This window comes from Tenrec ecaudatus, chromosome 4 (genome assembly GCF_050624435.1).
Source record: "Tenrec ecaudatus isolate mTenEca1 chromosome 4, mTenEca1.hap1, whole genome shotgun sequence".
NCBI classification, from domain to species: domain Eukaryota; kingdom Metazoa; phylum Chordata; class Mammalia; order Afrosoricida; family Tenrecidae; genus Tenrec; species Tenrec ecaudatus.
Genome location: NC_134533.1, coordinates 198,730,102 through 198,744,809, shown reverse-complemented (window position 1 = coordinate 198,744,809; position 14,708 = coordinate 198,730,102). Strand labels below are relative to the sequence as shown.

General features: G+C 49.9%; 1 pseudogene; it reads left to right on the top strand.

The window, feature by feature from the left end:
• The first annotated feature begins 236 nt into the window (after positions 1-236).
• Positions 237-967, top strand: LOC142446152 (cyclic AMP-dependent transcription factor ATF-2 pseudogene; annotated as a pseudogene).
• Positions 968-14,708: the final 13,741 nt, after the last annotated feature.

The following is a 14,708-nucleotide window of genomic DNA, read 5'->3' as shown; positions in this document are numbered from 1 at the left end:
GAAAGGGAGCCCTCAAGGAAACAAGGGGCGCTGCTCACTTGATAGGAGAAGGGGGATCCTGGCAGTGCAGTGAGAAGACCTCGTGGCTCACCATCTAGAAAGCATCCTTGCTGTGAACAAGAGGATGTGGTAAGTTGTTCGACGTACGAGTTTCAAGTTACATGGGAATTCTACCAGGCAATATCAGGGCCTGTGGAATATGAGTTATGACAAACCTGTCTAGGCCCTGCCCCGGCATGTGGCCAGATCGAACCCCAACACCAACAAGATTCTTGAAAAACTGAAGAAGCGGGTTTGTGTCACACATCGGCAAGTCCATTCGAGAGTGGATTCTAGAAGGCCTCTAAAGATGACCAAGACAAAGCTGCCTCTAGATGCATCCCGTCGGGCAACACCTGTCAAAGGAAGCAAAGTGGAGCAGCCCTCTGTTGGGGAAGCTACTCTCCACGATCGTCCTTGACCTCACCCTGAGTCCACGGCCGGGGTGAAGAGGAAGCGCCGTGGCACCAACTGCGTAGCCCACAGCAGCTGTTGTTCACCCAGCGTCTTTCCAGCTTCCCACGGTGCTGCTCACCAGTTCTGACTCAAGTGTAATGATTCAGCAGGCAGTGCCCTCACCCACCTCAAGTACTGTCATCACCAGGCACCATCCTCCAACAGGCTAATTGTCCCAGGACCAGGCTTCCTCCTCTGTTACGGCTTCCTCGGGGACCGCCGCTGCCCGCTGCTGGTCCTGCATCAGTTAAGCATTCTCACGTGCACCTTCCGGCTGCAGTCCCGCTGGCTCGGCCAGTCACTGTGGTGCCTGATGTTTCAGGGGATCCCTGGTCTGTCTTTCCCACAGCCAGCACAGTCAGAAGCAAAACGACGGGGTCCAATCGTTACATCGCAGAGGACTACTCATGAGTTTCGGAGACTCCTGTCACTACCCACCACAGGTGCTGAAATTGCAAGTCGATTATTATAGTAGCCAATGTACCTAAATAGTTTTCTTTTGAATAATACATTTTTAAAAGACCAGGGATTATTATTGCACTTAAAATAATCATCTTATTGGGGCTCTTAAAGCTCTTATCAAAACCCAGCCCTCCATCGTGTCAAGCACCTTTTGTACTTATGTCGCCATCATCCTTTTCAAAACATTTTCTTTCTACTTGAGCCCTTGGCATCAGCTCCTCACTTTTCCCCTCCCTCCACCACCCTCCCACCCTCATGAACCCTTGATAAATTATTATTTTCATAGATTAAGAACTGACCATTGTTTTCATAACTAACCCAATAAAGAATGAGATTTTAGCATGTAACTCAATCATGGTATGTCCTTGGAATTAATTTCAGAGAAGTCAAACGGCCACTTTTGGACAGAGGAACCCTGAGCTATTAATAAAATCAACACCCAACTCATTGCTGTCTAGTTGATTTTGACTCAAAGGAATCCCTAAAAGCCACAGAAAGGCAGTAGAACAGCCTCTGCGGGTTTCGGAGACTGTGACTCTTTACAGGAGTAGAAAGCCTCATCTTTTCCCCATGGCGCAGCTGGTGGTTTCAAGCTACTCACCTTGTGGTTAGCAGCCCAACATATAACCCACTATGCCTACCAGAGGGCCAAGAGAACAATCAGGAGTGGTGAAGCAGGGGTTTGCTTCCAGTCTCTATCCCTTAATAGCCGGGGGGCAATAAGTAACTCATTTAGGATTACTTAGGATACTCTGGGCTGCAAGTAACAGAAACCTCCAGCCAATTAAGGAAATGAAATCTTCGTGTATTCGGAAGTCCAGAGGTAGGTTGTGATTCCGTATACTGAGCAACTCAGTGATGCACACAAGTCCCAGGTTCTTCCCATCACTGCTTCCGACCCTCCCAAGCAGATGGTAGGTTACCTTCTCAGGTTAGTAGCAAGATGCTGGCAGTAGCTCCAGAAGACATTCCCAGACCCAGAAATTCCCAAGATGACTGTTTGTGTGAGTCTGGGTTGACTGGAGAAAAAATTCATAGGCACTCATGTGTGTAAGAGAGAACTTTATATCAAAGAGCAATTGTACATGAAGAAAACATCTCAGCCCAGTCCAGATCAAGTCCCTAAGTCCTATATTACCCCATATTCCAATACTAGCCATAAATTCCTCTTTAGACTCACACAGCCATGCAACGATGCAGAATGCAGGAAGATCGCAGGCCAGTGGATGGAAAATCTTGTGCATCCAGTGGTGGTGGAAGTATCTCAACACTGGCGTGGGTCTCCATGTGGCTCCTCCAGATCCAGGGCTCTGGCTGCCATCAGCATGGCTCCATGTGCCTTGTCAGCCTGAATGTCTCACAGGGAGAGAGTGTATCTGGCCGCCAGTGAGCTATTTATCTCCTTCACGCCTCCAAATGAAGTCATCAAGCTGCGACCTGATTGACAAGCTAGACTCTACCCCTTCACAAGTTGACAGGAGATTATGTAACTGTCACACCATTTCATAGGAACAAAGGAAACTTCCCTGGAGGAAAAATTTAGTCATGGGTCCATTTCTAAACCAATTATTGGGGATGAGGATTGGGATCAGATTGACTGGCTTAGACAAAGCAGAATCCATCCCTAAAACCGAAGATCTGGTCATCTTGCTCTGTGTCATGCTGGACAGAGATAGAAACTGCAGGAACAGAAGCAGGGAGGTTGACATTCATTTAAAAAGGAGAAAGGCGATGGGGGTGGGGGGATGAATGAGTTATCAGCAGAGATTTTGTTAAATGGAGATAATATTTGTCTGCCTGTCCCGTACAGCATACTTATGACTATCAAACCAAAAGGACTAGATGTTCTTTTTAAAAGTCCTGTAAAATGTAAAATCCATTAGATGAAAAATAGCAGATTGAAAAGTTACTGTTGTGGGAGATCATCCAACTAATATTGGACATTCGTCCCAAGCCTGCCCATTAGCAGGGTTTCTTTTTTTCTTGTCATTTTGCCCCCTGTTGGGGGTGGGGGTGGGAGGCAAGGGGGTGAACGATTGACCTTGAGTTCTCTCATCATCAATTGCCATCTCTGATCCAACGCCCGGCTTCACCACCATTCAAGGAGATAGAATACACGGAGGAGCTATGACCATTCACGTTTACAGCTCTCAGGAACACGCTCCTCTTTTCTCCGTTTGATGAAATCTTGCATCCTGACTTGAAGCCATTGCATTTCACCATGTTCTGGGAACAAAATGATTATTTTTCTTGGGGAAATGTCTTCTGCCTCCCATTAATGGGCTCGGGCAGGTAGTACGTGAATTCCTTCCACACTCCTTCTTCTTCCTCTCTTGCGTTTGAAAGCAGAGCTGGACCTACTTTGAGCCCTGGCAGCACAACAGCTCAGTTAGTTACCCAAAGGTTGGCAGTTCAAACCTACCCAGTGGCTCCACAATGGAAGGGCCACCCTGAAGAATGACAGCCTGGAGGACCCAATGGGACAGTTCTCTTGTGCCACATGCCGTCACTAAGAGTCTACATGACTCAGTCTACATTGACACCACCACCAAGCTCTCTGCCCTCTCAGACAAGCATGCCTTCAAACCCAAAGCCAGACTCACTGCCATCGAGTCAGTTCTGACTCACAGCGGCCCTCCAAGACAGGATAGACCTGCCCCTGTGGATTTCCAGGACCAGAGCAGGAAGCCTCGTTTTACTCCCGAGGAGCGACTGGTCATCTTGATCTGTTGACCTTTCAGTTATCAACTAAACACATAGCCCCCTCAACCACCAGGATCCCCAAGTCCTATGAGTTCCAGGAACTTCTTGTTATGCTCCTAGGCCCCTAGGATCATGGAGCGAGTTCTAGACTAGAGAAGGCCATTGAGCTCCGAGAGGATTAGGAGACCACCCTTTCGTATTCTCTGACAAGCCAAGCAGGCACGTTTTTACCGAGGACTACATAAGTCATGAGCCCTACATCTGTAACAACTCAGGATTATGCTCAGGAGGAAGAGGTGCTGTTGACCATTGACTTGCCCAAGGCCAGGCTGTCTTTGTTCTCTAGTGCTGCCATTAGGCCTTCAACAGACGTTTATTTTTTGAACTTAGTTGACTTGGCTAAGAAGTCTGCTTTCAGGAAGGTGCTTTCTCTCGGTGGGCACTGGGGCACAGATGTCAGTCTCCTCTCAGCTTCTGCTCCTTGGTGATCTTCACGTGGCCTGACATCTATCTTCCTTCATCTCTGCTTCTTTCTTTTGGTCGAACCTACACATTTTAAGAGGGGTGCTCCCCTACAAACTGGATTTTTTCCCCAAAACGTTATATTTAATTTAAAAACAAAACAACCTTATTCCCTTCAAAGTACTCTCCATGATCCTTAAACCATTTGTCAAATCTGCGATTCCATTCTTGGAAACATTTTTCAAATTCATCTGTTTGGATGGCAGACAGCACCTCCCTCACTTTTATCTTCACCTTTTCTATGTCCTCAAATCATGTCTCTCTTCATTCAAGGAAACAAAAAGAAGTCACACGGAGTGAGGTCAGGGGAGTAAGAGAAGCATGCTGTTTTTTGGGTTTTTTTTTTTTTTTTTTGCCAAAAATTGGTGCACTGAGATGGCTGCGTGAGCAGGTGCATTGTTGTGGTAGCAAAACCAGTCCCCCGGCCATCACAGGACTTTTTGTCCCATGCTGTTATGCAATCTTTTCAGAACTTCTAAATAGAAAGCTTGATGAACAGTCTGACCTGGTGGAACAAACTCCAAATGCACTATAAGTCCACATTTTTGCCTGTTTTGGAAGTTGACCAATGTCCAGCGCGAACTTTGTCATCAATCGACATTTCACCGGTTTTGAAATGAGAAAACCATGCGTGCACGTGCATTTTTCCCATAGCGCTGTCCTTGTCAGCTGTGTGCAACATCACAACAGTTTCTGAGGCATTGTTCCCGAGCAGGAAATAAAATGGCACAGCCTCACGCTGTTGTCTTAAAGTGGCCATCGCAAAAAGAGAGGTGCCAGTGAAACTACTTTCATGCACAGAATTCACTGCGTACGGAGAGAACCTTCCTAGGCAACGCCACTGGGTGCACTACCTCGGAGCAAGATGCCCGATGCTCGCCTAGTGGAGGGTGTGTGTGGGGGGGGGAGTGGAAGCGGGGATGCATACTATGAAGGCTCCACCCAGTGGAGCTTTCCCCCCCTTTTTTGGGGGGGAGCTACTCCCTCGTATATCTCAAGAGAGATTGATTTCAAGCACACTCCTCCGTTAATTCTGCCTCGTCAACATAACACAGGAAAGCCATTCCCAAATCAGATGGTAGCCCCAGTTAGTTATAAGCAAAAATCTCACTGCCGGTGAGTCGTGGCACTAGGAGTTTTGGAGACTGTAAGTGTCCAGCAGTCAAAAGTCCCATCTTCCTTCCCCGGAGCGGCTGGTAGTTTCGAACTGCCCACCTTGCTTTTGGAAGCACAGTTTGTAGCTACTACTCGGTAGAGCTTACAGTTTACAGCGTATATTTTAGAGGAAACACCATTCAGTCCATAATACATCCTCAATGTCTTAAATGCTTTATCTCATTTAACACTCCCTCAAAAGAACCCCCCCCCCCAAACGATGGGTTTTATCGTGCAAATTTCCAACGTCACACAATTTTCTTCGGTTTCTACCTCCCTGCCTTCCTCGCCCCAGGCCAGCATCGCTGTAACAGTCTCTGGTCCAGGGATGTGAATTGCCACCTAAGGCGATTGGGGACGCGGCCTTTGCCTTGGACCCAGGCTTGACTCAACATCTTGGTAGCAAGACCCCCATTTCAGTCCTTTCTCATGTTGGCATCAACAGGTCCATAGTGATGCCAGGCCTTTTCTTTGATAAATTTCACTTTTTTCCTTAGCAGTTTTATCGGCACGTAGTTTACATATCAGACAATTCAATAGTTCAATGGACCGATCCTATCAAAAGATTGTACCGTCATTACCACATCCATTTAAGAGCATTCTATCCGCTCCGCCCCCCCATAGTTACATGGCCTTTAAGATGAGTTATGCAATCACGATCCATTCTGATGCCCCCTCCCCCTTCATTATTTACTCCCAGATCCCCTTTCCCTCTCTATCCCCCCACCCATGTATTCCCTATACCCCCTAGTATCAGTTACTCTCATTATGTACTCTCCTCCTGTGCTTCACAGCAGAACCTTTTCAACGAGATCAAATGACCCTATAGATCAGCTCTGAGAGCGCCGATGGCCACCGTTCTCTAAGGCCGAGCCTCTGGGGTGGGCTCGCCAGCATCAGTCTTTTAAAGGATCCACCGGTCATTTGAATATGCAGCCAAGGATGATGGGGATCATGGGTTGGCAAACTGCGGCTCGAGAGCCATAGACGGCTCTCAGTGCATGCAGGAGGCTCTGAAGTAAAATGGAAAATGAAAATAAAACTGCCTTAGTTTCACGCAAGGGATATCATTCAGATAATGATGATTTTGTTTGTAAAAATATATTTATGGCTCTTGAATCATTTTTAACTTGTTGTGAGGGACAAGTTTGGCTCTTGTGTCTCAAAAGCTTACCTAGCCCTGATCTAGGACAACTGGAAATGCAAGGTGGTCGTGTTTAACGAAACTCGGGGCCTCTCAGTTTGACAATCATCTTTTTAAAATGGATCTGTAAGGCTCCGGGGTGGAGGGCAGGGGCACAACTGTGAACTTACATGGGTGAATGTGGTAGTTACATAAGCTGGTGTCAACTTGAGACTATTAAGAGTGAAGGGGTGGAGTTTAGCCTGTCAATCAGGTTGTAGCTTGATGACCTCATTTGGAGGTGCTAAAGAGATAAACAGTTAACTGGAGGCCAGACCCAGACTCTCTGCTTCATCTTCCTGCTGACAAGACACACTGATAGAGCCAGATCCCTGGAGCCGAAAGAGTTCTGTGGAAACACATGTCAGTGCTGAGATGCTTCCACTGCCACTGGATCCACAAGATTTGCCACCCACTGGCCTGTGATCTTCCTGCATTTGGCATCATTGGACGTGTTGCATAAATCTGAAGAGGAATTTACAGATTGGTATCCGACATATGGACTAATATTAGACTTATGGACTTGAAGTGGACTGGGCTAGGATGCTTTCTCCATATGCAATCATCCTTTGATATAAAGCTCTTTCTTATTCACATATGAGTGTCTATGAATTTGTTTCTCTAGTCAACCCAGACTATCCCAGTGAATGTGCCTAATAACCAAAGAGATGTTTCCACCCGAGCAGCTTTCTTCCACATCCCACCTGCGTGAGCGAGCGGGGAGTCCCGGAGAGTCTGCCATGGAAACAAACCGATGTTGGCTATAGCTTTCTCAGTCACTGATCAGGTCCTTCAGTCACGACCTCGGTCGGAGTCTCGTGCCTTCTGTCAGCGTGTGCGAGCACACGCACGTACACACGGAGGATCCAGGAGAACTGCCCTGTCTGAATGACCACTCATTCTCTCAATAGGCTCCCTGGTACAAGTCCATTTTAAAGATGTTACAAGATTTGATGGACTCTCTGAGCTCTTTAGGCTGCTTGCACTTTCTAAAAGGGACCTGGGGGCCAGGGGTTGAGTTCCAGTGTGGATACTCCATCACTGTGTGATCTTAAGGAACCACATCGTGCTGGCACCTCAGGCTTCTCCTCCTCCTCCTCCTCTTCCTCCTCCTCCTCCTCCTCTTCCTCCTCCTCTTCCTCTTCCTCTTCCTCTTCCTCTTCCTCTTCTTCTTCTTCTTCTTCTTCTTCTTCTTCTTCTTCTTCTTCTTCTTCTTCTGTTGTATTTGGAAGATTCAGCTGCGTGTTCCCATTCAGGTGCTCTGCTTGCAAGTTGAATGGCTAGTCCTGAAAGATGCGCTCAGTACTAAGAAACTTTTATGCACAAAGTGTGGCTCTGGGCCAATAAACCGATTGCAAGGCACTTCGTCCAACAAACCTTTTAAGCAATGAATCTCTTAGACAGCAAGTGGATTGATCACTTGCTTTCCAGGACACAGTTCATAAGCATGCCTTAAAAATGGATCTGTACGATTCCTGGGGTGGGAGTGAGGCAGCAAATAAGTGAGCACTTGGTTGTTCGAATGCATCCTGAGGTGCCTCAGAAGAAAGTCCTGGCAAACTCCTGAAAGATTACAGTCCCTGAAGCCCTATGGCAGGCGTCCTCAAACTATGGCCCGCGGGCCACATGCAGCTCGCTGAGGCCATTTATCCTGTCTGCCAGGTGTTTTTGCCCCATTTGTTTTTACTTCAAAATAAGACATGTACAGTGTGCATAGGAATTTGTTCATAGTTTTTGTAAAAATAACTATAGTCCGGCCCTCCAATGGGTCTGAGGGACAGTGAACTGGCCCCTGTTTAAAAAGTGTGATGACCTCTGCCCTACGGTGCCCAGTTCTGCTCTGACACATGCGGGGTGGATTCTCTGCCCGGACTGTACACGAGGCAGCAGAGCTGATCTCTGCAGGGACCAGCCAGGAGAGGGTTCCCCCTGGGGCAGTAACAGGTGAGGAGGGTCTGCTGGGTTCTTTATGGAGGTGCTGACTCCCTCTCCAGCCCCTCTCCCCTTTCTCTCACTCAGACTTTTGAGACCCAAGGGCATACTGGTAGGGTGTGTGGGTTAAGCATTGGGCTGCAACCACAAGGTCGTGTGTTCAAGGTCGCCAGCTGCTCTGTGGGAGGAAGCTGAGTCTATCTCAGAAAGATTTAGAGGCAGAAATGCCTTGAAGATGGGGAGCTGGGTCTGGTTTTGAAGCTTCGCTCGAGCAGATTGTCCCATCTGCCTCCCACAGAGTACCTGGTGGGTCGGAACCACAGACCTTTCTGTTAGTTTGACCACGGCACCACCAGAACTATCCCCCCAAACTCCCCTACCCCCAAAGACCACAGCCTAGGAAACCCTATGGTCCCGTTCTCCTGGGTCACACAGGGTCCCTTCGAGCTGAAATGCATTCGACCCCACCCAGCAGCGACATCTGGACATTTTGGTACATCACTTCCCATTCGAGACATGGACTGTGACGCGAACGTGATGTGAACACCCTACGAAATGAAAGCCTTCCGAGGGTCTCGCCCTGGAACCCCCTGGAGCAGCTCTGCAGCTGTCCGATGCTGTCCTCGAAGGTCATGTGGAGTTGGCATCAGCTCGGTGCTAGTGGCTTCGGGGGCTTCTCAAGAGCTGAAGCTAGAAGGGCTGATTGAGGCTGACTTCAGACAACCTTGGCCTTCGCCCTATCACGGGAAGCTCCTGGTGTGTGTGTGTGTGTGTGTCCTGCTACTGTCTAAAACGACCAACCAGCCATCCGAGGAGGGGACACACTCATCACCTGTCCTACCTGAGGCTTTGGTGGCAATAGCGGAAGCTCTCATGTCTGCGCACACATGTGTGGGGGTGGCCGGCTGGAAGAAAGAGGGGCACCGATTGGGAGAGTGGCACCTCTCTCAAGGCAAAGGGGGCACAAAGCCTAGCAACGAGCCGGCTTCTTGGACTGCTGGGAAGCCTCCTCAGGTAGAAGGGTCTAAGGCAGGGAGGGGACTTCAAACTTTTTAAACAGGGGGCCAGTTCACTGTCCCTCAGACCCGTTGGAGGGCTGGACTATAGTTAAAAAAAAAAACTATGAACAAATTCCTATGCACACTGCACATATCTTATTTTGAAGTAAAAAACAAAACGGGGAAAAAACACCCCTCGGGCTGGATAAATGCCCTCGGTGGGCCACATGTGGCCCACGGGCCGCAGTTTGAGGACCCCGGTGTAAGAGCTGCAAAATGCATTTCACCCAGCTGAGGGGCAGGCAACAATTTAAAGACCGCCACACATACACATGCACACACGCACACACACACACACACACACACACGCACATGCACCTTCATCAGTGCCTCTACCCCGGCCCACGCAAACATGCCCTATTCAACCTGTCTTTGTTTGCTCCGTTCTCCAAGGTGCCAGAGCACAGTGAGCGATAAAAATAATTCCTTTTCACATGGTAATTTATTACCACCGTCAGCTTCTCCACGCTGCTTGCAAAATTACCCTTTCGGAACCCGCTCACCACAGAGCTGCCAGAGCCCAGCCCTCTCTCCTGTTGACTCCAAGCTGTCTGTGCTAGACCCCCGTCTGGGTATGGATCCTTCCAAAGAAGGGGTGGGGGGTGCCTCCCTACAAACCTCCATTTCCCTCAGCCTCAGTCTGCTACTTCCACAGAGGTGCCTTCACCGAGAAGGCCCGGGGCTGGTGTGTTATGCTGTCTTAGGGATGAGTTCAGCGTCAGACAGGCGTGGGTTCTGATTCTACTTCGTTCATGCATTAGCCTTGTGGCCCTGGGCTCTGTCAGCGGGGAATGACAATGGCTGCTGGGGGCGGGGGCGGGGGGGAAGCAGTTGCCAGGGGCCTCACATGCCTTTGGAAATGAGCGTTCTCTTTATTATAAAGCAGCTGGGCAGAGCATCAGGCAGTCTTACAGGAGGCCCCAGGATCGCTGCACTCACCACCACTCTAGCTCTGGGCCCAGCAGGGGCTCTTCTCTGCAAAGCGAGGCTGCATCTACTTTCCAGAACAGAGAGGTCGGGTGAGGCCTGCGTGCATGGCTCCATTCCCCAAGAAGCCCAGCAAGCACGGGCTTATGGGTACTTCGTGTGTGAGCACAGAGACACTGTGCTTAAGTAAGCACAAGTGAGTCCATGCTTACCTTGCTCATTGACTACTCCATCCCTGTCAAAGATTATACATTTGGAAAGAGGTTTTGGTTCCATGGGAAGGTGCTGTGGGTTAGGGAACCCAGTGGGACAGTTCTACACCAACCAAGAGGGTCGCTATGAGTTGGAATCGGCTTGATCGACCCCATGAGTTTCTTCGAGAGTGAGTTTCTCCTGTGGAGTCACTGCTGGATTTCAACCACTTAGCTCTCAGGGAGCAGCTCAGCTGTTCACCACCACCGGACCACCTTTCTTTAACAACCTGCTTGCAAACCAACCCAACACTTGCTTTTAGAGAAAAGGACCTAAGATAGTGAGATGTCTTAGATCTTGTAGCTGGCTTGCTGAATACCAGACAGCCCCTCGCACCAGACATGGCCCAAAGGGAGTTGTGCCCCACTGCCTTCCTCCTGTTAGGGATGGTGACCACCTTTGTTGGGCGAATCCTGATGATGTAGTCGTGAGACCCCTTCCCAGAGTAGCCAGACCCTTTTATATGCCTGGCAGGGGTCCTTGAGCACAGGGCTGGGGGTGGTCAAAGAACCATGGTTGTCCCCGGTGGGCTGAGACTCAAGTGGTGGTCCCTGGTTGGCTGGGACCCACTTGGCCTGGCTCTGGGAGGTCAGGCTCACGGGCTCTGGCCTCCCCATTTCTGACATGTGGTGGCTCATCAGTCAGACCAGTCTGTGGCTTTCCCTGTCCTTGTTACCCCCGTGGTGCCCCTCCCAGCCTCCCAAGCCGCAAACCTGCATTGTTGTGGGACTCTTCCCTCCTATCTAGACCGGCTCCAGCCCACACCCCATTCTGCAGTCTTCTCTGAAAATACCTTGGTTCATGATTCTCCTGGTAAACCCTCATGGTTCAGGAGAATGCCTTCTTAGCTCCATGCAGAATATCTTTCTTGATCAGGTTCCTGCGTCTCCCAGCCCATTTCTTGGGTCTCCTCTTTCCCACATGCACTCCTCCCATCACCATACTCACTCTGGAGTCCCATTCCCTTCCCTCACCGGGGTGTCTCCTACACACCCCCCAGAGCTCAGCTCAATGTCACTGCCTACAGGAAGCTTCCTGGCCTTCCCAGTGGGATGTAGGTGGCCCTGCTCTTTGGCAGTGTCCTGTGTATGCAGCCAGGGTGGCCTGTCTTTCCCAGCGCTCTCCTACGCCTTCCATTTACTTCCAGGACCTCACTTATCTCACTCCTCGAAGGCACTTCCCCAGTGGTCTCTCCATGCCTGGTCTTGGAGACACATATAAGCAGGTGGGATCCTGGGCAGAACCACATGTGCATTTGCATATGACTTGCCTGAAATCTGCATGTCATTGGACTATGCCTGCAGAATCTCTGGCAATTTGGTTTGTAGCTGAAAGCATATTATTGAGTGGGGCTATTTCCGCTCTCTCCCTCCACTGGCCTACCTGCATTTCCTTCTAAGTGGAGGTCTCCATCCTGGCAGGGCTGTGCTGGAAGGTGGGGTGCCAGACAGGGGGCAGTAGGTCAGGGATGGGGGTGCGTGCTTTGTTCTTGCAGTGTGAGGATTCGGGGATTCAGCGAGTTTGTGCGGGAGCAGAACCAGGCTAATGGCAGATGTGTCCTTGTGATGTCTCCTGGCTCCGCTGGCCGGCGCTGGAAATCTGTCCTGCCCAAAGCTTCCATCAAAGTGGTGGGACTTGGGGGTTGATACCCTACAGAAGACACAGCAGAACGAGCATTGCGATTCAGGGCCAGGCGTAGCCAGGAAAAGTGGGAGAGCCCCAACAATGCCAGGAGTGCCTGGGAATGGCATGTGTGACCTATCATACTGAGGTCATATTTTGAGGCAACTTTAATAAAACCCAAAGTTGTGGATTCCCACCTAGCTGGTGGTTGCTTACTTCTCACCATTACTTTCTATCTCTGCTCCTGTTGCGACCAGCCAGAATCCCACATCAGCCCATTAACTCTGGCACCCCCAAGCACCTCTCTTTGACTCCATGGGTGCCAGGGAAGCTTTGGGGGCAGCTCAGGCTACATGGCCCGCCACCCAGGAATCAGGCTGATAATCTTGGGCAAGCAGCACAGGTTGAGCTATCTAGACCCACATACGTGCTTGGTCTCAAATGGACACAGCCCCATTTCAGTAAATCATCCAGATAGCACGTTAGCCTAGAGAGAGCTTGCTAGATTCCAAATAGGAAGGCTCATGAGCTGCTGGGTGCTCTGCCAGCCTGCACAGTTGGTGCTAGACAGACGCTGCCCTGCGCTAAAGATGGTCACCGGGCATCCACATCCTCCCGGGCTTGGCTCACACTCTCTGTCTGACATGTAAGAGGAGCGTCGAGCGGATCAGCCCTCCCTGACAGTAACATTGCCGAAGACCCAGAAGATGTTTTCAAGCAGTTGTGCACTGATGTAATTTTGAATCATCCCTCTCCTAAAACAAAAAACAACAAAACAAAAACCCACAAAAAAAGGTATTTTCAGCTTCCTGTGGTTCCCACAAGGACCCCTGGTGGTGCACTGAATTAACCTGCTTCAGCAGGTTGTTTGGAATAAGCCCATGCATGGATGAACTGGAATCTCTTGGCAGCAATACTTTCTGACTTCTCCTAGGTGTCCAGGGATGAAACCCATAGACTTAGACAACGCAGGAAAGATGAAGACCGGCGCTGAAGCCTATTGCTATCCGGAGCTCAGCTGCCAGTGGACAAGGGTCTCTAAAAGCAAGCTGCCAGCTGGGGAAGGGTCACACAGCCATCCCAGCCATGGTCAGGTTCGTCATGGAATTGGCACTGAAATTGGAGTTGCAGCAAAGTGATTTCTTTTTCATGAGTTCATTAGTTTGTTTATTTTTTTAAAACAATTTTCACCAATTTACAATTAATGCCCTATCATGCATTCCCATAGTTTAATCACAGGCATGAGAGTTCGGCAACCTCCATTCCAGGACATTTTTTCTTCCCGGGACCTCATGGTTGTCAGCTCCCCATCTCCTGCCAGCCTCCTCGGTCATGTCCCTTTGGAGCTATTGAGCCGGTGAGAGTCTCTCTAGGTTCACCTAATCTGGGTTTTGTACACAGAGTCACACAAAACCACAGCAGAATGCAAGCAAACAGCTCAATCACAACGACACAAGGAAACAAAGGAAAACCTCAAGGGGAAACAACACAGACAAAGCTATTAAACACTGGAGTAATAATGCCTTGGGTCGGTGACCAGGCATCCCATGCTGACCTAACTGCCGTCGCAGTGGTCCATGCTACCATGTACTCTGTCTGGCCCCCAGGCCCTTCTCATCTCCGGTCCATAGTCCATGGGCATTCAACAGGGGCTTAATCCGCCTGGGGACCCTGCGAACTGGTGTGGGGCTTCCGAAGTGATGTCTTTGATGAGCAGCACGTTAACATCCCATTTGTCCGAGACAGCGCCAGCCCTCGCCACCTTCCTTCCTGTAGGATTTCTGCGAGAAGGAACGTGAACCTGCCCGAACGTGCCCGTCCATCCCTAGCCACTTGAGGCGTTGGATTTGCAACTTCCGTACGCACCTCTTTTCGCAGCTTGTGTGGGTGGAAGGGCTGCTTCGCTCTTCCTCTGCGGGCTGTCAAGCAGGTCCAGGTTACTGAAGGAAGACCAGGGGTTAAGATGATGCAAGTCCTCCTTGAACGTTTCAGAGGAGCAGTGCATGTCGGTGGTACCATGAGTGTTTTATCTGAAAGCATCCGGCCGCCTCCCCTCCACCGGGGGACTGCTACCCAGCTCAGATCACAAGGCTACCAACTGGGGGTGCTGCTTGCAGTTTAATTAACACCCTACCCTTCAATCCCCTCAGCCCTTAGCCAGGGCTGTGCTCTGCTCAGATACGCTTTTACACCTGTCTAAGCGATTCCGGAAGGGACGCTTTGAAGTGCCTTTTCCAAATCCCCTGTTAATGATCTGGTAATTACTGTGGTGACTTTCCAATGAGGTGTGTGAGGTGTTCAGCCAACTGTCATCCCAGAGAATCCCAAGGTGCCCTGAGAACTGGAAGCGGGACCTGTGCACTGCACGGAAGTGAGGGCGTGGGGTGGGGGGCCTG